General features: G+C 39.8%; 1 protein-coding gene, 1 non-coding gene and 1 pseudogene across 4 annotated transcripts in view; 2 read left to right on the top strand and 1 right to left on the bottom strand.

Annotated features, from left to right (window-relative positions):
- The window catches only part of CNOT8 (CCR4-NOT transcription complex subunit 8), a 35,049-nt gene extending 13,500 nt beyond the window's left edge, over positions 1–21,549 (bottom strand). Inside the window, exon 1 of one of the 3 annotated variants that reach the window (XM_058281291.2) lies at positions 21,451–21,549. The gene's annotated coding sequence lies outside the window, so the exon portion shown is untranslated. Of the gene's footprint in view, positions 1–21,223; positions 21,374–21,397 lie in introns of those variants that run through there. The other 2 variants (XM_004482590.5, XM_004482589.5) reach the window with 2 other exon arrangements.
- On the top strand, positions 1,456–21,614 carry LOC101440471 (alpha-catulin pseudogene; annotated as a pseudogene).
- LOC111761688 (small nucleolar RNA SNORA41) lies at positions 10,410–10,540 on the top strand. The gene has a single exon (XR_002794974.1). It is a non-coding gene; the product is annotated as a small nucleolar RNA SNORA41 (small nucleolar RNA).
- Positions 21,615–23,079: the final 1,465 nt, after the last annotated feature.

Raw genomic sequence — 23,079 nt, 5'->3', positions numbered from 1 at the left:
AAAAGCAAAAGCAACAAAAAGGGCCCAAGCAAAAATGCATTGAGCTCCAAGGAGAAAGAGCAGGCTTAAAAAGAGGGAAATTAGAAGGTATTTACACTAAATCCTTGGAACCAGGTTCTTCAGCAAAGAAGCTCTCATAAGACTACTAGGGTTGTGTCAGAGGAACTCAGGAATCAATTTGAAGAGGTTCCTACTGGCCAAAGAGAAGATAACATGAACATCCTTATAATGTAGTATATTGAAATTCCATAGATAGGTTTAAATCCATGAGCTCATAATGAACTAAGAAAATAAATCTATTTGTCACCATTGGAGAATTCTAGTAAAATGACATTATTTTTAAAAATAGGTACCTCGTCTTTCCTGCATAAACTATATCACTAAGTATCCAAAGAGGAGTTAAGGGAAAGTATCTTAGAATTTTACAGGTATCAAATGAATACACAATGATAAAATTAGAATATCACCATTTTGTAATCCCTATTGAATTTACAGATTTGAGCAATAATCATAATGACATTTATATGAAATATCCAAAGAGGCAAATCTACAAAGACAGAAGGTAGACAGAGTAGTTGTGTGGGAATTGAATTGGGGATTAATCATATCTTACTGGATGATAAAAATGTTCCCAAAATGAATTATAATAGTAGTTGCATAACTAGGTAAATTTACTAAACATCACTGAAATGTACATTAAAATAGTTGAGTTTCACCCTGCAGCATGCCCATGGTCCATACTTCAGACAGTGTACTTTTCTCATTTTCTTGTTTCTTAAACTCTATACTCTCTTGGGGGAAAAAATGGGTGAGTTTTATAGTATATAAAATACACCTCAATAAAGTTGTCAAAATATTCAAAATGGCTGTAATCATCACAAAAAGAGAAAGCCAGAAATTATGTGCTTTCTGATAGAACCCACCATGGCTAATGAAATACTCTTGCCAAATATATAAATCTAACTTGAATCTGATCAAGCCTCTAGATTTAGCTACCAATACAGAAGAAAGAAATAGGAAGGAGGAAGATGTTAAATGAAATCACGAAGATGCAATCAGCAAAATCTAGACTGGGGAAAACTATAGGACAATCCAGTTTCTTCAACAAATAAATTACAGGAAATGAAAGTAAAAGACTCAGAAGACATATCAACCAATCAAAATGTGTAGATCCAGCCCCAGTCTGGGTAACTTTGTGAAAAACTTCAGAGCTCCATCACCCCACAGAAGCTTTGAACAATCAGCAAGAACTAGCAAAAACTTCTTTCTCAAAGCTTCACAAAACAGTTTAAGGATTGCAGCAACAGGGCAAGATCTGAATCAAGAAAAAGGCATCTTAAAAACAGAAGGGGAGGGGATGTCACAGGTGCACTGCTGCCACCACTGCAGGTGGGCTGGCAGGCAGCAGGCTCACAGCAGAGCACAGTCCGGGCTGTACAATGCACAGAAAGGACCATGGCAGCCTCCGGTCTGTCCAGCTTCACCTTCTACTCTAGACTCGAGATCAAAACTCGAGCTGACACTGTTCCCACTGGTTTCTCAGATCACCATACCTAGCCATAAAGATAATAAAAGTCTGATAAAGCTCTACAAGCAAGTCAGCATGTAGGACAAGTGGCCAACTTAGCAGTTGGAAGATTTGTTAAAGTATGGGCAGCCAATGAAAACTGAAATTTGAAAAAATAAATAAATATTGCCTGCATTGAAGAGAAGCAAGCAGAAGAGACAACTTTAGCACCTGCAGATGCAACCAACTTGAATCATCTAAAACCTGATGCCTGGATCACAATTGTTACAGCAAAATAGGAGTTATAAAGGCTGCATGGTTACTTTTTTCTGCAGTGACAAAGATGCTGCTGCTGGAGGACCAAGTGGTCATTAAGCAGATAATAACCTTAAGAAATAAGGTTCTTGCAACTATAGAAAGACTAAAGCAAGTGAACAGCTTTAAAGAGTCGGTCCAGTCAGTTTGGAAATGAAATGGTGGAGTTTACACACCTAACTGGAGATGGACAAAATGATTTGAAAAAGGCAAAAATGGCAGCAGCTAGTAGAGTTCTCAAAAAGTATACAACGATGCTTCTCACAGCTTCAAAGAACCTGTCTCAGGCCTCTCATATGTGAATCAGCCCACAAAAACAAAGAAGGGGTATATGACCAAATGAAAGTGGCATTGGATAAGGTAACTGAAATTGGGACTAACTGTAGACCAAATGGAGAGTCTGACATTTCATCTATCAGTATCTTCATTGGAATTAAAGTTTTCAAGATGAATATTGGGGCTCTTCAGGAAAATCTTTATTTTCAGCTCCAAAGATAGTCTTTCTATGACGTTGGAAGTCATCTTGGAGCATACAGAGGACTTTACTGATTTTACCCACACCAGCCATGAGCACAGCATCCTGGTACTGTCAACACAGGTGAGAATGGAATTGCAGCAGTTAATTTCTGTGTGGATTCAAGAACAAAGCAAGAAAACAAAAGGCAATGCTGAAGAAATGGAACTTATTATATTGAAAATCAGTCATAGCCTCAATGAACTTAAGAACTTCATAGTACAGCAACACAACAGGCAGCAGATCTATTAAAATACCATGCTGATCATGTGGCTTTAAAAGCATTAAAACTTACAGGAGTAGAAGGAAATTTAGAAGATTGGACTGAATATTCCTGTAAACCCACTGAACATAAAGAGCAGCTTGTCAAGACCTGTCAATTGCTGTGACATGTATCTGGGACAGAACTTCTTGAAATAACCTATGTCCATGCAGGGGAGACATTTCAGGTGACTGACCAACAGATAATTTCTGCTGCTAGAACACTGACACTGTACCCATCTAGTAAAATCGCTAGAAAATCTAAATGTATTCTGTGAAGCTTGGGAATCGTAAATGTCAACACTGCTAAAAGAAATCAGTGATGTGTTTAAAGGAAGATGAGGAGAGAAGTATGGCTACCTCACACTTCCAAAACCAGTGAAGAGTAACAAACTTGAAATCAATGAAGCCAGACAAACCTGACTTTGAGGAGCAAGCCAAGATAGCCACGCTTGGACTTAAGTTGGGTTTGTTCATCTCATTACAAAATTGAGAAATGGGAGAATCAGGAGAATGAGATTGTCCAATATAGACGAAGTATGTCCAGTATGGCCTCTTCTCTATATTTATTTACTAAAGGTGAGGGACCACTGAAAACATGCTGGGATTTCATTCACCAACTGGAAGTTTTTGCCACAGAGCATTTAAAGGTTGCTACAAGTGTACAAGCTTTTTCAAAACAGCTGAAAGATAATGACAAGCTTATGCTTCTCCTGGAAGTAAATAAGCTAATTCCTCCATGCCACAAACTCGACAATAACTAAGACACCCCGGCAAATAAAGTGTTTCAAAAAGTTGACAAGTGCATTGTAAAACCAAGATCCAGGATGACTATCTTGGTCCAGTTTCTCTTACTTTGCTATAAACTACTGAAGAGTACAGCAAAAACTAATGGTCCTAACTTTCCAACTTCAGATGAAAAAACAACAGATTAGTCTCAGTTACAAATAAAGACACCATGGATGGTAAAGTTTGAGAAGCTTCTGGGGTCAGGTCTCTGGAACAGCATGTGATAAACCTGACATTTTTAGAAAGCAAATAATTTATATTTTCAGAAATTCAATAATTTTATAGAGAAAACAATATTGAAATCTTTCTTTTCTGATCTTGAAACTAATTGTGAAGCTTCTTGATGACTAATAAATGCCATGGTAGTTGAGAGGGGGGAAAAAAAAACAGTAGGGGAGCCTGTTTCAATCAAGATGGCAAAATGGGACATTCAGAACCTGTAAACAGGGGAACTCCGATAGCCATACACACATGCCCAAGACAGGGTAAGTGTGCAGAAAGGATCAGGAAGGTCCCTATGCTTTGACCTAGCGCTGTTCTCCAAACTCACTGAATGAACAAGCCCTGAAGGCAGACGCTTGCACAGGTCAATCTGCAAAGACCAGGAAAAGTGTCTTCTTTTTTTGCTTGTTAGCACCTGGCATTCAAAGAAAGGTTTGTTGTAACACTAGCTGAACACAAGCATAAGAATAAGGAGCAAATGCCTCAGAGTCTAAATTCCAGTGATAACTTAAAAAAAGAATAAAAACGTCCAGATTTCAATAACAGGTTACAAAACATGCAAAGTAACAGGAAGTGGTGGCCCAGGCAAATATTAAAGCATTAGAACCCATAAATGAGAAGGACCAGACCTGGGACATACCAGACAAAGGCTTTAAAAAAAATATCCTAAAATATGCTCAAAGACATTAGGGAAAACATGGACAAAGAACTAAAGGAAATCAGGAAAACAATATATGAACACAAAGAAAATATCAAAAGAGAGATGGAAATTAGGAAAAGGAACCAAACAGATCTGAAAACCACAGAAACAGAAAATTTAACTTCCCTAGAGGGGTTAAACAGGAGACTGGAGCTGGCAGAAGAATCAGAGAACTTGAAGATAATACTGAAATTATTCAGTTTGAGGAGCAGAAAGAAGAAAAGTAAACAGAACCTGAGGAACCTGTGGGACACCAATAAGCCTACAAACATACACATTGTAGGAGTCACACATTGTAGGAGTCTCAGAAGAAGAAAGAGGCAGACAGAATCTTCAAAGAAATAATGGCTGAAAACTTCCAAAACTTAACAGAAAACATGAATATACACAACCAAGGCACTCAATAACTTCCAAACAGGATAAACCCAAATAGTCCCATGCCACAGCATATTGCAAACTACCAAATGCCAAAAATAAGGAGAGAATTCTGAAAGCCACAAGAGAGAAGCAATGTGTCAAATACAAGGGAATCTCAATAAGATTAAGTGCTGATTTCTCACTGGAAACTATGGAGGCTAGATGGCAGTAAGATGACATATTTAAAATGCTGAAAGCAAAAACTGCCAGGCAAGAATTTTATATCTTTCAAAAATGAGGGAGAGAGTTAGACATTGTCAAGATGGAAGCTTAAGACATTTCCAGGAACATTTCCTCTTAGAGCAGCAAAATAAAAGGGCAGATTCAACTTGCTTGGAACTCTGGAGGACAATACCATCTAGACAAAGTTTCCACAAATGCTGAATTGAAGGGGTAAAAAAGTCCTACCAAAAAAAAAAAAGGAGAGCTGCGCAGACCTGCTAATTGGACCCTTTCGCACACTCAATCCTGCACAGTTTAAAAGACACAGTGGCAATGCTCCAGCCTGTGCACCTCCTGCCACGGTCACCAACCGCAAAGCCACCACAGCAGCAACTAAGAGTCCCACACACACTCAGGCACAGGACCCAAGGCTGCACAGTTCCAAGGCAGTGCCCCAGCAGCTGGAGAACATAAGCATACAAAGTGGACGCTGTAAATCAGTGACCAACAGCAAACTACTGCCTGAAGTCACTAGTTGCTGGTGCATATAAATGAAAAAATCAAGTGTTTTTGAATATTGACTCCATCTGGCTCCCTGGGTCAGGATTCCCTAAAGCAGAAGTTACCAAAGGCATAAAAGCTGAATGAAAAGGGGAAATTGAACCATATAAGGCAGGGTGGACCCAGGGTAAAAAACTGGAGAGAAAAGACAATCCAGAAGTGGGAAAGGAGTTGAGTAAATCATAGCTGCTGGGTGGAAAACAACAAAGAGAACACCCAGGACTGATGAAGGAGAAACAGAGGAAACAATAGCAAAAAATAGGGTAATCTAACAATTACTACACAGGCTCAGAACAAGAGGCAGGTGCAGAAAAACCTGAGAAAATCCGAACTGTTAAACATGGGCTGGGCTGTCTCAAGGTTCAGTACCAACAAGACGGTTGAAGAAGAGTTTGACTTCTAGAGTTAGTACATGAAAACAACCAAATGCCCAGACATCAACAAAGGACCACAAACCACAGGAAGAAAGAGGGAAAAACTGATCAGTAAAGGAACAAACTAAAATTTCAGAGGAAACACAATCAGTGGGAACAACTCATCAAATCTACTGAATCACTTCAAGGAGCTAAAGGAAAATATGGACAGAAATAAACTAAGATTGGATATAGAACTAAAGGATATAAGGAAAATAATGTGTGAACAAAAAGAGTGATTAGAAAGTAGGAAAAAGAACATAACAATTTATGGGGATGAAAAGCACTACAGTGGAAATTAAAAACACACTAGAGGCAGCCTCCTTAAAATGTCATTCAAAGGAGACATACTGGGATTGCCCATTCTATGATTCTATTTTTGTATCCTAAACATCCTCCAGTAAAAGTAACTTTATCAGCCAAATATTTATGAGGAAATGAGGTTACTTCTATTACTGCATGTTACTTGAAGAGGGACTAATGCTTTGTAACCACTTTCATGTACTATTAACTTCCCCTGCCTGCAATATGCACACAAAATTTTGAAAGAAAGAAAGACCATAAACCTCCACAGATCTTTGTTTTAAAGAAGGATCCAAGCCAGGAAACCGCTTGATGATCTTCTAGAAGTTAAATGGGATAATCTAAGATTTGAATGTTTCCTCTGCTTTGAATTATTGTTTATCTTTTTTCAGTTAATTACAGTATTTATTTACAGTCTTCATTTTGCCACTTACGCTACCTAAACTCTTGCCATTATCCTATTTAATTGATTCTAAAATGCAAAATTTTCCATATCTGAATATCTTCTGACAGTAACTCTAACACCAAGAAGTAATAGCACCATAGCATCAGACCAACTATATCTTTTCAAGATATTTTATATGCCTAGTCTTGTAATCATTGAAAATTTCAATTATTTCAGGAATATGCATGTTAAAACATTTCACATACCATTTTAAAATTAAAGCTCGGCCTGGAAAGCAGATGTGGCTCAAGCAGTTGGGTCTGCCTACCACATGGGAGGTCCCAGATTCGGTTCCCATGCCTCCTGGAGAAGGCAAGCTGGCGCAGCAGGCAAGCATGGCGAACTGACGCAACAAGATGATGCAACAAGAGAGACACAAAGAGGAAAGACAATGAGACACACAACAAACTAGGGACTCTTCCACATGGCAGGTCCCAGGTTCAGTTTCCGGTGCCTCCTAAAGAGATGAGCAGACACAGAAAACACATAGCAAAGGGACACAGAGAGCAGACAGTGACTGCAAACAACCAGGGGAGGGGGGGATATTTATTCATTTATTTAAAATAAATTATTAAAAAAAGCTCAGGGCCCAAGTAAAAGTGATAGAAGCTCAAAAAACCTTCACTTACAACTGTCCAGCTAATCAAAGCCCAAGAAATAATTTTCAGTGCAAAATCAATGTATAACTTCTGCAAGCTAGCTCAATAGACTCTAACGGATAATATTATCATTATAATACCTGGTGAAAACTTGTAATCACAGAAAAATATTGCCCTCAGCATGTTTAGTGGGAGCGTTGAGGATACTTTAGAGGACACTGAGAAGGAAGATTTAATTTTTAAATACAAGCAGGCCCCAGCTTTCCAACAGGTTATGCTTGAAAAGTGCATTGGTGAATTTTTTTTTTCAACTCAAACACTATTATTGCAAACGGTGTTAGGTTCTAGACCAGTCTAGAAATGTTAACCCATAATATATCTTGAATATAGTTTGGAGGGAGGGTGGGTATAAAGTCCTTATGAGTTTTAACTAACTGAAATTTTTTTTTTTTAAGATTTATTTTATTTCTCTCCCTTTCCCCCCCACCCCCCGCCCCGGTTGTCTGTTCTCTGTGTCTATTTGCTGGGTCTTCTTCTTTGTCCGCTTCTGTTGTTATCAGCGACACGGGAATCTGTGTTTCTTTTTGTTGCGTCATCTTGTTGTGTCAGCTCTCCGTGTGTGCGGCACCATTCCTGGGCAGGCTGCACTTTCTTACGCACTGGGCGGCTCTCCTTATGGGGCGCACTCCTTGCGCATGGGGCTCCCCTACGCGGCAGGGCACTCCTTGCGCACATCAGCACTGTGCATGGGCCAGCTGCACACGGGTCAAGGAGGCCCGGGGTTTGAACCGCGGACCTCCCATGTGGTAGGCGGACGCCCTAACCACTGGGCCAAGTCCGCTTCCCCTAACTGAAATTAAGGGCAAGATAGAATTTGTAAAATGACTTTAAAGGCAAATATAATTTTTATTACTGTTATGAGACTTGGTTCGATTAGCCATCAGACACAATTTCTGTTGTCATCTGATTACCAGTTTTCCTTTATGTCTGCATCTAAAATATGGGCATACTGTGTATACTATTAGATAATACACAATTGCCTTAAAGTTTGATAAATTGGCGTTTTAAAGGTATTCACAGATTGCTTCTGTTATAGCTACAGTTAAAATTAGTAAAGTCTAATAAAAAGCTCAAGGACCTTATGAACACCTCATATGCCAGGAACATTACAGGTTACTGTTTTATAGCTTTATTGCCACAAGAAAACGCATTCTGAAGTCTTGGTTTGGAACACTAAACATTAAAAATATTGGTCCGTGTTCGACAAAGAGTTCACTGACCCACCTGGGAAGACTGGGTAGTTTTATTATCATTTATGAAGGAAAAAATCCCCACACCCACAACCTACACTGAGGTAATCATGTGTTTGGAACAGTGTTCACTCTCCAAGGTGAGGCCTCCATTTCCTTTATATATAGATATGTATATGTGTGTGTGTAAAAGAGTACACAGAACCAGAAGCTGGCTCAACTCTGACTTATATTTATATATATATATATACACACACACACACAAAATTCGTTTCAAATTCAAAAAATAAAATAGACAAAAGTCAGCTCAACAAGTTTTAGATATATTACTCTTAAAAAGTTCTGTCCAGGCACTTTTATCTCATCTAATCCCAACAACAAACTCAATTGTTCCTCCAGTGTTCAGAAAGATACATAGATGAACTTAGATTATAGTCAAATGACATAGTCAAGGTCTCCTTATTAATGAAGAAAATGAAGAGAAAAAAATTCTATTCATATCTCACAAAACCAAACCCCATATTTTTTTTTACCTTTAGCATTAATATAGTTCCTTCTCTGCTTTTGCTACAAAAAAAGTACACTATTATTGTTAACTATAGTCTGTAAGTTATATTAGTTATATTTTTCCCATGTATCAACACATTTTTAACACCTTGTAGTGGAAGAACATTCCTGTATTTCTATTATTAACCACAAGCCTCATCTACCACTAAAATCAGTCGTACATTCCCTATATTATCCTCCAGCTGTCCTCCAACTAATATTAACCTCCTCTGACTACTCATTTCAGCCATAATCACACCCATAAATAGCGTTTGTTATACTCATTATAATGTGCTACCATCAACTCCATCCATTACCACGTATTTACAACTGAACTTATTAAACAGTCTACGTACATCAGCATCAGCTCCCCCTTCTCAACAAATATTCTGTCTCCTACCAACCTACAATCCATAGTCCAACTTCATAAGTCTCCTCATCATATTTAGTTCCTATCAGTGAGACCATACAATATTCATCCTTTTGTGTTTGGCTTATTTCACTCAACATAATATCCTCAAGGTTCCTCCATGTTGTCATGTGCTTCCCCAATTCATCACTTCTTACAACTGAATATTCCACTGTATGTATATAACATATCTTGTTTATTCATTCATCAGCTAACACTTAGGTTGTTTCCATTTTTTTAGCAAATATGAGCAATGCTGCTATGAACATCAGTGAGCGAGTATCTGTTCATTTGCTGGCTTTCAGTTCTTCTGAATATATTCTTAGTAGTGGGATTGTCAGATCATATTGCACTTTTATATTTAGTTTCCTGAGGAACTGCTAAATCGTCTTTCACAGAGGCGGCACCATTTTACACTCTAACAGTGAAGGAGTGTTCCTATTTCTTTACATCTTCTCCAGCACTTGTAGTTTTGTTTTTTTAGTAAAGGCTATTCTGTAGGGTATGAGATGATATCTCATTGTAGTTTTGATCTGTATTTCCTTAATAATGATGTTGAGCATTTTTTCATGTGCTTTTTGGCCATTTGTTTTCCTCTATGGAGAAATGTCTATACATTTGGCCATTTTTTAATTGGGTTGCTTGTCATTTGGCCATTAAGTTGTGTGATCTCTTTATATAATATAGAAATCAAACTTTTGTCAGGTATGTAGTTTCCAAAGACTTTCCCATTGAGTTGGCTGTCTTTTCACCTTTATAACTAAATCTACCTTCTACCACAAGATCTTGAAGATGTTTTCCTACATTTTCTTCTAGGAGTTTTATGGTTCTAGCTTTTATATTTAGGTCCTTGATCCATGTTGAATTAATTTTTGTATAAGGTATAAGATAGGGGTCCTCTTCCTTTCTTTTAGATATAGATATCCAATTTTCCCAGCATCGTTTATTGAATGGGCTGTTCTGACCCAGCTGAGTAGGTTTGACAGCCTTGTTAAAAACCACTTGATCATACCTGCAGCTGTTCCTATGGTGGCAGCTGTGGCATTCCTTTGTGGAAAGAAACTTTACACAAGTAAACACCTCTTTCTTAGCAAAACAGAAAGTGGGCATGCGTGTGACAAGGAAAAAAAACAAAATCCCTTGACCACAGATGCAAGGGTCTATTTCTTAGCTCTTAATTCAATCCCATTGGTCAATCCACCTTTATTTCAGTACCATGCTGGGGGTTTTTTCGTTTTGTTTTTTTTCTTTTCTTTTTTCTTTTGTTTTCCTTTGAGGTATCAGGAATTGAACCCAGGACCTCATATGTGGGAAGCCAGCACTCAGTCACCAAACTACATCGGCTTCTCTGAGATGGCTTTCTTACTTGTTCTGCCTATTGTTTTGTTATTTCAGGAGGCACGGAAAAAAACCAAACCCAGAACCTCCCATGTGGGAAGCAGGGGCTCACCCACTTGAGACATATCTGCTCCCCTACCATGCTGTTTTCACCACTATAGCTAGATAATATGCTCTAATGTCAGGAAGTCAGAGTCCTACAGCTTGTTCTTCTTTTTTAAGATATTTTTGGTTATTCAGGGACCCTTACCCTTCCAAATAAATTTGACAATTGGCTTTTCCAATTCTACAAAAAAGGCTATTGGAATTTTTATCAGGATTGAGTTAAATCTGTAGATCAGTTTGGGTAGAACTGACATCTTAATGATATTTAGTCTTCCAACCCATGAACACAGAGTGTCCTTCCATTTATTAGGTCGTTGTTGGTTTCTTTTAGCAACATTTTATAGTTTTCTGAAAACAGGTCCTTTATATTCTTGGTTAAATTTACTCCTAAATATTTTATTATTTCAGTCACTATTATAAATGGAATTTTTTCCTGACTTCCTCTTCAGATCATTCATTAGTAGTGTACAGAAATGCTTTGACTTTTGGATATTAACCTTGTATTCCGTCACTTTCCTGAAATCATCTACAAGTTCTAATCGTTTTGTTGTGGGTTTTTTGGAATTTTCTAAGTGTACAAACATATCTTCAGTGAAAAGCATAAGTTTTATTTCTTCCTTTCCAATTTGGGTGCCTTGTATTTCTTTTTCTTGCCTAATTGCTCCAGCCAGAATTATATTAAATAACAGTAGAGAGAGTAGACATCCTTGTCTTACTTCAAATCTCAGCAGGAAAGCTCTCAGTCTTTCATTATTGAGAACAGCTTGCTATGGGTTTTTCATATATGTACTTATTCATATTGAAAGTTTCCTTCTATTCCTATATTTCCTGTCTTTCAAAATGTTTTTATCAAGAAATGATGCTATATTTTGTAAAAGGCCTTTTTTGCATCTATGTAGATGGTAATGTGATTTATTTTCTTCAACTTATTAATGTGGTGTAGTACACTGATCAATATTCTTACGTTGAACCACCCTTGCATAACTGGTATAAAGCCAACTTGTGATGAATTTTGCACATTTTGGATTCAGTTGGCAAGAATTTTGTTAAGGATTTTTGCATCTATATTCATTAGAGAAATTGGTCTGTAATTTTCTTTTTTCATAATACCTTTATTTGGCTTTGGTATTGGGGTAATATTCGCTTCAAAGAATGAGTCTGGTAGCATTCCTTACTGTTTTCTTGGAGGAGTTTGCAAAAGACTGATATTAGATCTTATTTAAATGATTGGCAGAATTTACCTGTGAAGTCATCTGGACCTGGACTTTTCATTATGGAGAGCTGTTTGATGACTGTTTCAATTTCTTTACTTGTGATTGGTTTGTAGAGGTCTTCTATTTCTTCTAAGACCAACATGGCTTGTTCGTGAGGTTCTAGGAATTTGTTATCAATGTTGTCTAGTTTGTTGGCATACAGTTGTTCAATGACTCCTCTTATCTCTTTTAATTCTGCTGGGACAGTGGTAATCTCCCCTTATCATTTCTGATTTTATTTATTTGCATATTCTCTTTTTTTCTTTATTAATCTAGCTAAGGGTTTATCAATTTTGTTGATGTTCTCAGAGAACCGACTCTTAGTTCTATTGAATTTCTTTTTTTATTCTCTATTTCATTTATTTCTACTCTAATATTTATTATTTCTTTCCTTCTGCTTGCTTTGGGATTGGTTTGCTGTCCTTTTTCTAGTTCTCCAGGTGTGCAGTTAGGTCTTTGATTTTAGCTCTTTTTTCTTTTTTATTATAGGTATTGAGGCCTCTATAAATTTCCCTCTCAGCACTGCCTTTGCTTTATCACATAAGTTTTGATATGTTGTACTCTCATTTTCATTCATCTTGAGGTATTGACTGATGCCCTTGCAATTTCCTCTTTGACCCACTGATTATTCATGAGTATATTGTTTAATCTCCATGCATTTGCAAATTTTCCCTTTTTCTGCCTGTTATTAATTTCCAACTTTATTCAATTATTACCAGAGAAAGTGCTTTGTATAATTTAAATTTTTTGAGATCTGCCTTATGGCCCAGCATATGGTCTATCCTGAAGAAAGATCCATGAGCATTTGAGAAGAATGTATATCCTATTATTTTGGGTGTAATGTTCTTTAAATATCTATTAGATCTAGTTTATTTATCATATTATGATAAATATGATAAATGGTTCTATGTAATCTTAAATTGCATGTTGCCATGTACCTCTACTTTAAAATTAATTAAGCGAAGAAGATTTTGCATTGTACAGATCCTTCCCTATATGATTTGATTATTCCTTCATCCTTCAATCAAAAGGCCATCTTATTTGTGTTGGGATTTTTTTTTAATGCCTGATACACATACCTGAAAGGCACATTTTAAACCTCCCCTTTCACCCTATATTCCTTTAAAATCCTTTTCAACCTGATTCCCATTGCAATGTAAATAAGCAAAATTAATCTTTGGGGCCATTCTAATTGAAATCCCACCTGAAGGGACTCCCAGAAAATTAGTTTTTTTAAAGTCTCACTTTAACCTCTAATTTCAGCCTAAGGCCAAGTCTGGATGTATGATCTGGTAGGTAAAAGTTAGGATTCCCTTTTCCTAGCCCTCAGATTTAGGTAACTCTCAGCTTTTTCTCTGACCATCATTAGTATATAACTATACAACAAGGGAGTTAAAATATCGTGTTTGAATAAAAATACATATAATGTCTGTTTCATCTATAACTGTTTAAGTCAGTAAAATTTTCAAATTTTATGTAATGTGGGGCTTTTAATCAGTACATCACATTTTCATGCTGCTTATTGTTTTATTCTATTGAAATAAACAAATTTCACCAGGATTCTCAAATAATTCTCAGAAAAACTTTTAAGAATTATTGTTTTTTATTATGGAAATATAAGCTTTCCTATTTCATGAGAATAAGAAATCTCTTTATTATTTTTGGCTACAAATAAACTTCCTGGTATATTTAGACTTTCCATTTTTATAGACCAAAATCAATAAATAAGTAAACCTCAAACATCTGGGCAGAATCTGGCTGAAGTATTGAAAGGCGTGTAGTGGTTTTTTATTTGCAAATAAATTTATGTAAGGTGAATGCATCTAGTGAGTCTAATTTTTAACAAAGAATAATGTGCACATTGACATATATATGTATATTAAGGCCTTTATCAGAGGCTGTATGTTGCTCAAAACCTGTTTGCAATGCCTTTTTAAACAGTTGCCTTCAGAGACAGTCTGAGCTGATCAATGAAACCAGTGAATTTATTCATTAAAAACAAACACTAGAGGCAATCAACAGCAGATATGAACAAGCAGAAGAATCAGGGAACTAGGGGAGCAGATGCAGCTTGAGTGGTTGAGTGCTTGCTTCCCACGTACGAGGTCCCAGGTACCTCCTAAAAACAAATAAATGATAAAACCAACTCTAACTGGGGAGTGGATATAGCTCAGTAGTTGAGTGCTTGCTTCCCATATACAAGGTACTGGGTTCAATCCCCAGTACCTCCTGAAAATAAAAAAATAATAAAAAAGAATCTGTGAACTAGAAGGCAGGACAATCAAAATCATACAGTAGGAAGAACAGATAGAGAACAGAATGAACAAAGTGAGCAGAGCCTAAAGGACCCAAGGGACCACACAAAGTGCATCAACATACTCATTATAAGAGTTCCAGAAAGAAGGGAGAGGGAAAATGAGGTAAAAAGAGTATTTGAAGAAATAATGGCCGAAAACTTCACAAGTCTTACAAAAGGCATAAATAAACTTGTCCAAAAAATGCACTGAACTCCCAACAGAACAAACCCTAATAGACCTACACCAAGACAAATACTAATCAAAGTATCAAATGTCAAAGGCAAAGAGAGAATTGAGAAAGCAACAAGAGAAAATCAATTTGTCATACACAAGGGATCCTCAATAAACTAAGTGCCAATTTCTAACCAGAGACTATACAGGCAAAAAGGCAGTGATATGACATATTAAAGGTACTGAAACTGAAAAACCGCCAACCAAAAATTCTTTATCCAGCAAAACTGTCCTTCAAAAAGGAGGAAGAGTTTAAGACATTCACAGATAAACAAAAACTTCAAGAGTTCATCACCAAGAGACTTGCCCTCCAAGAATTTCTACAGAGTTGAAAGAAAAGAGCAGAAGACATTGGCTTAGGGAATATGAAAATGTAAAGATCTCCAGGAAATGTAATTACATGCGTAAATGCAAAACTCAATAGTATGGGAACCTCAGTATGTAACTGTACTCTTTACTTCCTATGTGATTTATAATACAATTGAATAAGGAATAATATTTCCTTGTTATGAACACAAAATATACAAAGTAATGTGTGGCAAAAACAAACTAAACACAGGAAGCAGATGTGGCTCAACTGATAGAGCACCCGCCTACCACATGGAGGGTCCAGGGATCACTCCCCAGGGCCTCCTGACCCATGTGGTGAACTGGCCCATGCGCAGTGTTGCCGCACGCAAGGAGTGCTGTGCCATGAAGGGGCGCCCCTGTGTAAGGGTGCCCTACACACAAGGAGTGTGCCCCACAAGGAGAGCCGCCCTGTGTGAATAAAGTGCAATCCACCCAGGAGTGGCGTCACACACATGGAGAGCTGACGCAGCAAGATGACAAAACAAAAAAGAGAAGCAGTTTCCCAGTTCCGCTGGATAATGCAAGTGGTCACAAAAGAACACACAGCGAATGGACACAGAGAGCAGACAACGGGGGTAACGGGGAGAGAAACAAATAAAATAAATCTCAAAAAAAAGCAACAACAACATAAACAGGGGAAACTGGTGGAGGAGCAGAGACTATGTATGCTACTGATGTTAACTTGGTATCTTCTCAAACTAGTAACAGACTTAGGTTACTTGATACAAATCCCAGGGTAACCATAAAATAAAGTATTTCCAACTATATGTTGTTTGCAAGAGAATCACCTTAGACTCAAAGACGCAAATAGGCTGAAAGGATGGAAAAAAATATTCTATACAAAGAGTAAGTAAAAGACATCTAGGGAAGCGGCTGTGGCTCCATCAGTTGGGCTCCCGCCTACCATATGGGAGGCCCTGGGTTCGCATTCCGGGGCCTCCTTGTGAAGGCAGGCTCGTCCACAAGCACTGCGGAGTATTACTCAGCCCACAAGCGCCGCAGGGTGCCCCTCGGCCCGCAAGCACCACGTAGAGCCGACTCAGCAAGGAGACGCAACGAAAAGGAAGACAAGTAAAAACACAGAAGAGCGTGCAGCAAATGGACACAGAGCAGACAGCAAGCAAGCCACAAGGGGGTGGGGGGAAAATTAAAATAAACAGACACACAGAAGAATGCACAGTGAATGGATACAGAGAGCATACAGCAAGCAAGCCCAAGGGGGGAGGGGGCGAATAAAAAAAAAAGAGAGAGAGAGATCTGGAACACCTACACTATTATAAGATAAAAGAGACTTTTTCTTCTTTTTTTTGAAGTACTAGGGCCAGGGATTGAACTGAGGACCTCATAAATGGGAAGCCTGAGCTCAACCACTGAGCCACAGCAGCTCCCCTGAGTTAGTTTTTTCATTTGCTTACTTACTGTTTTTTGTTTGTTTAAAGGAAGCACTGGGAACCAAACCCTGGATCTCCCATTTGGGATGCAGGTGCTCAACTGCTCGAGCCACATCGCTCTCAAAAAAGACTTTTAAGTGAGAAACTTAGGTTGAATGAAATAAGCCAAACACAAAAGAACAAATTAGAATAAGCAAATCCAGAGAGTCAAACTAGAATACAGGTTACCAGAGGCTGGGATGATAGGAGTACAACTTTGTGAATGCAATTAACACCACTAAATTTTATATTTGTAGAGGAAGAAAATGGGAAATTTTAGGTTGTATGTAAGTTACCACACCTACCAAAAAAAAAAAAAAAGATAGAACTGTACAACACAAATAGTGAACCCTAATATAAACAGTGGGCTAAAGTTAAGAGCACAATTATAAAATTATTTAATCAATTCTAACAAAACACCATACTAATGTAAAATGTCAATAATAGGAAAATATGTAAGTGTGAGAAAGAGGTATATGGGAATTCTGTACTTTCTGATTGAATATTCTATAAACCTACAACTGTTCTAACAAAAAAAATTTTTAACTAAAAAAAAGAAAAAAAATAAGAGAGTAAGACAATGCCAGACAAAACAAAAGCAAGGGGAGTTTATTTCCACTAGACCAGCCCTACTGAAACGCTAAAGAAAATTGTGCAGGTTGAAAAGAAAGGACAATACACAATAGATTGAAGCCCCATGACGAAATAAATATCTCCACTGAGGGTAATGACATAAGTAAATATAAATGCCAGTACTATTGTATTTTGGTTTGTAACTTCACTCTCTATTTCCTACAGAATCTTAATGACAAATGCATAAAATGTAATGGTTTTGGACTCATAATATATAAACAACTAAATAGAAAGGAGGTACAGAAAGGTATAGGAACACAGTTTGTATATATATACTACTGAAGTTGGTATCAAAGCAAATGAGACTATTATAAATGTAGAATGTTAAATTGAAGCCCCATGGTAACTACAAAGAAAATAGAGAATATGCAAGCTTAAGAGTACAGCTTGCCAGGGATGGGGAGCAGGAGAAATAGGGAGTTAATGCATAATGGATGTAGGGTTTCTCTTTGGGGCAATGGTTTTAGTAATGGAAGGTGGTAAGGGTACTACTATTCTGTAAGTGTGATTAATCCCACTGAAAGGTATGCTTTGGGAGTGGTTGAGATGGGAAAGTTTACAATGCATATGGTCCCACAGCTTAAAAAAAAAAAAAAAAAAAAAAAAAAGCAAAACTAAGGAAACACTGACAATTAAAGGCAATACATGGTCCTAGATGGGATCTAGCAAAGGAGAAGAGGTTCAGAGGGACTGACAGTTTGAAGCTTTTTGTGGATCCCAGAAAAGATCATGTTCTTGAAGCTAAACCATTCTTGTGGATGTGGGACCCACTGATTTGGATTGGATTTCAGCTGAGGAGCCTTTGATTGGATTGCTTCAATGAGGCATGAACCAGGGTAGATCTTTGTCCTCTTGCTGGAGTCCTTTAAATACAGAGGACTGATAGGAGAGACACACAGAAAAAGATGCAGAGACAGAGAAACCCTGAGAGGCTGAGAGAGAGGTCCCAGAGGCCAGAGGACGGAATCAGTGGAGCACAGAAGCTCAGAAAGAGGTCCAGAGGAGGGAGGAGAGATGAGCCATATGGCTGATGGCCCACAGCTGAGCTCAGGGAGAAACTCAACATGAAGAAGACAAAGACCCAGACAAGCAGATGCCTCCATGTGCCCTGTCACATGGAAAGAGTCCAGGATCGCCAGCAGCCAACCTTTGGTGAGACAGCATCTCTGGTGATGCCTTGATTTAGACAATTCCATGGCCTCAAAACTGTGAGCTTTTAACATAAATTCCCTTTATAAAAGCAACGTATTTCTGGGACATTGCTCCCAACAGCTTTTAGCAAACTAAAGCAGGGATATTACTGGGACATGAAATAACTGGAATATAGACTAAGTTTTATATCAATATTAAATTTCTTGAACTTGCTAACTGCACTTAAGGTGGTTACGTAAGTGGACATCCTTGTTCTTAGGAAATGCATATGGCAACACTATTCAAGGAGAATAATGTATACAATGTACACTCAAGCATTCAGAAAATGGATTGATAAATACAGATGGATGGATGGATTTCAATAAACAGAATATGGAAAATGTGGCAACATTAAAATTGGTAGATCTGAATATGGGGGTGGGGGGCTAGGAATAAGTTGGAATTCTCAGTATGGAGCTTGGATTATTTTTGTAACTTGCCTTTAAGTTTGAAAGTATTTCAAAATAAAAGTTTTTAAAATGTGTGGACTTTATTTGATTTGATTTAAATAAACTGTTATCAAAAGTGACATTTATGAGACAATTAGAAAGTTGAACAATGATTGGTTGCTAGGTTTGGGTGGGGTTCTTTTCTTTTGGTTTGTTTTGGGGGGTGGGATTCTAAGGAAAAACAGAAATGTGACCTTTTATGTGCAATCTTCCAATTTTCAAATGCTGGCAACTAATTCATTTATTTAAATACTGCAGGTCAAACTGCATCTAGAGGCCAAATCTGGCTCACAGGCAGCAGTTTCCAACCTCTGTTATCAATAAAAATAAACACCCAAGTCATCCAGAGTGTCTGTAAATTTACTATTAAAATCAGTTACATTCTCCAATAGCCCAACAATGTTTGACATCATCTATTATCCTCACAACAACCCTGTACACAATGTTATCTTTTCTTCTGTTTCATTGGTAAGAAAACTGAAACTCTGAGACATTAATTTTAAGTTATAGGAAGTGGGTGTAGCTCAGTGGTAGAAAGCCTACTTCACATATACTGAATTTCAGTCTCCGGTAACTCCTTAAATAAATAAATAAAGTGTTAAGTTAGTGTATCAGAACTTCCATTTCCAGGAGAATTTGCTTTTAAAAAAACTAACCACGTTGTACATATTTGGCAAATGAGGACTGCACAAGCCAGACTTTTGGCAAAAATACATAAGAAATTCTTGCATCAAATCCTTCTCTAGGAATTAGGAAGTCGGGAGTGGGGGGAAACTATAACTTGCAAGATCCTATATGTAGGACCACTCAAAAACTGAAAAGGAATCACACTATGCACATTTAACTTAGCAAGTCCAATTACTGGATATGGTGGCCAAAAGAGAGAAAAAGCAATTAAAATATTGCCAGCACTGTTTTCCACTCTACATTCAGTGAACATATGGTCCAGAATGAACCTAAAAGGGGACCTACAAACATACTATCCCCTTGGTTAGTCTTCCTCCTTTTAAGCTTCCAGTGCAAGCGTCTTAACAGCAACAAATGACCCTGTCATTTAAATGTTTATTTTTATTTGTACAAGATAGTTGCTAAAGGTAACCTAACTACTTTATCTAGGTTTTAACCAAAGAAACAGTAACAAGTTGCAAAGTGAGGAAAAAATTGTGCTGGACTGACTGAGAAACTGGATGGTAATCTCCAACTTTGCACCTTCCTAAGGAATTTTTAAAGCTAATTTTGATGGCATGCACTGTTTGCCTCACGGACTGACTTTAAAACTTGACTCCCACATGAGCTACAACTCCACTCTTCATGAAAGCAATACACAACCACTGCCTGATATTTCCTAGTTCTTAAATTGTGCAGGGGGGAAAGGTGCTCTCATTCACACACACTCCTACAAATTACTGAGGTCCCTGCTCTGTGCTGAGCTGCAGTTCAATCTATTCAAATCGCTCCAGTGACCTATAACGCAAATTCCTCTTTATTTACCCAGGAAAGTTCTGGAGCACAAATGATAAGGCCACCCCAAAGCGTTCTCCGCAAGCAATCCAGAGTAGCAGGCCTTGCTTGGGAAAAAGAAGGTTTGATTTTGGTTTTTCTAGTTTGGTTTTGTTTACATCTAAGTGTACAAGGAAACAATGAAGATCACTTCTCCATTTTAAAGACTGAACAAAGGCTTTGCCTTGTTTGGGTAAGATGGAAAAGGAAGTAGCAGCACGTTAGAAGACTCGGCAACAGCTTGGAAGAGGGTCCCCTCTGCCCCCGAGCGCCGCCGCCAGGCTCGCCCCTCCCTCCCCCAGGCAGTTTCCAAACCCGACCCCGGGACAGCCCGAGCTCAGCCAGCCCTTCAGGCCCCCGTGCGCCCCGGCACGGGCCCGCGAGCTGGTCCTCGGGAGCAACGGCTCCGGTTCCCAAGGCCACACCAGCAGGGAAAGATCGTGGGGCCACAAGAACTGAGAAGAAGGGGGCGACGACTTAGAAGGGGGAGACCCGGAAGGTTCCAAACTCAGGTCTTCTGCCTCCCTCCCCGTCGTCACTCTTCCCCTTCAGGCTCACCCTCCACTTCAAGCCACATTCACCCACACTCTGCTCCTCTTAACCCTCACGACCCCCTCCCTTTTTCTAAGCCAAACACATTAAAAATACAGGCCTTAGGATCAGACAAGTCTAAATTCGAATCCAGACCAGACCACCTATTAGCTATGTAGCCTTGCATAAGTTACTTAACTTTCGTGACTCAGTTTCCCTATCTTATGAAATGGGTTTAATAATAGTGTATGCCTCAGAGGATTGCTGTAAATAGGATGAAGCATGTAAGATGCTTAGTAAAGCCCTGGCAAACATCGCTAAGTTATTACTGTCGTTGTGGTAGTGGCTACTATTACTATTATTCGGTGGGTTTCTTTCTCTCCTCACACACTCTGCCCCTCAATACGCCCTCAGTCCTCTTCCTCCCACAGGTCCCCGATTGCCTCGCACACTCTCTCATCTCCTCACGCTCCTCTCTTTGGTAAGCACGGGCCCGCTTACCCTGACCGGCAGAGCCCGCAAAACGCGGGCTGACAGGCTGACTGGCGGGCTGGCGGACTTCCCGGTGGCGGCGGCCCCTGACCCGGCGCTCTCCTCCCTCTGCCCCGGATCTGCTCCAAGAACCGAACGGGCCAGTGAGAAGGGGGACTCAGTGCCCAGAGCGGCCTTACGCACCATCCACCAAACAACCCGGGCACCACTCTACCCGTCCGATCCTCCCGACTCGCCTGCTCGCTCAGCGTCCCTCCAGACGCGAACGCGCCTGGTCATGCCCGCTCCTCCCCCTTTGCGCGTCCCGGCGACTCGGTGCGGGTTCGCTCAGCCCGTGAGCTCGCGGGGAGTAGGGCGCAGGCGCAGAACCAAAAAGGCCCCGCGAGAAAGGTGGGGCTAGGCGGGCTCGGAGGACGCATGCGGAAGACCGGCCCGCCCTGGGCCTTCTTCGCGCGGTTAGTTGCGGTATCTTAATTTAACCGCGAGGCCTACTCCATTTCGGGTCTCCTTCCGCGCGCCCAAGGAAGGGGCGTGGTCAAAAAACAAGCTCGGACGGGCGTGGCCTAGAGAGGCCTGAGGTCGAGGAAAGGGCGTGGCCCGCCTAACCAAATCTTCCGAGTTACAAACGTTCCCTCGGCTCGGCTTCCAACGACCGTTTAAATCGTTGGTAGGAGTGGGATTTGGTGATGGGGGTAGATCCTGACCCCTTCTTTCCGTACTAACGCAGCCCCTCACTTAGACCCCTCACTTAGAAAATATCTACCTCACGTTCCTTTACGCAAACAATTAGGTGGGGGTGGGGTAGCACCCCGGACCAACTCTGGGTGAAGTCCGCCCAGGTCCGCTCCCTTCTCCCTGCCTCACAGAGCCGGATTAAGAGCATTACCATAGCAACCGGCCCGCCAGGCCTGCTGGAATTACAAAGGAGTCACCGCCTCTCCTGGGGAAGCAACCAGCGAGCAGAGGCATCGCCGGGGCTTTCCGGAAGCCCCGAGACCTTTGGGGACGCTAAGTAGGCTCGGCCAGATTGTGGTTGCGAGAGCAGTGGGGTCCAGGCCTAGCCTAGAAGGTCTCTCAGTCCCTTTCGAGCCATTGGAGTCTCTGTTAATCCTGTTTGGAAAGTGGGAGCTTTGCCAACCACTGCCCTTGGCAGCGTTCCACCTGGCTCGAATGACCGCTGCCCCTGGTTCTCTCGCACTGGGGAAGAGGGCAAAGGCCCTCCTTCCTGCACAGAGCCGTCGATTCCGGACCGCCCTCCTAGGCACTCTTCCAGGAGCTCCACCCGTGCCCCCGAGAGAAGGTGGGCGGCCCAAAACACGGCTCGTGTTAAGTCTTAGGATTTTATGTAGAAGGGGCTGATGGTAAGTATGTGGCAAGTAGTGGCCCTAGTGGCCTAGGAACTATTTGCTTTGTACTTTTAAACTTTTTCTTCCAAGGGGATTCTCTAAAGCCCTCAATGTTTTCAAGCTGGATGCTAGAGCAGGCCTTAAGAGGCAATTTCAAGATGAACTCTCCAAAGCTTCTCTTCTCCCAGGAGGTAAACCTACACCCCCAGCCTCCAGAGCAAAACTCTACTCCTCAAAGCTTTGCGCTCCTCCCCTCCAAATGAGAGTCTTACCTCCTTTCTATAAAATAGGAATACGAGTGACTGTCTCACAAAGTTGTTCTAAGATTAAATAGTTAATAAAGACAAAGCCCTGCACCGAGGAAGACAAATGAGAGTAGTCAATTAAGTTGTTTTGTTTTGGGCCTGTCTCAATTTCTTATCCATGCGAGATTCAATATTATCTCTTCGGCCAGATTAACCCTCAATCACTCCATTAAGGAATACTGTGCTGGAAAAGGTACGCAAGAAGGCCTTAGTC

Source organism: Dasypus novemcinctus, chromosome 2, assembly GCF_030445035.2.
Source record: "Dasypus novemcinctus isolate mDasNov1 chromosome 2, mDasNov1.1.hap2, whole genome shotgun sequence".
In the NCBI taxonomy this organism is placed as follows: Eukaryota; Metazoa; Chordata; class Mammalia; order Cingulata; family Dasypodidae; genus Dasypus; species Dasypus novemcinctus.
The sequence above is the reverse complement of the archived record's forward strand: the minus strand, read 5'-3'. Positions and strand labels throughout refer to the sequence as shown.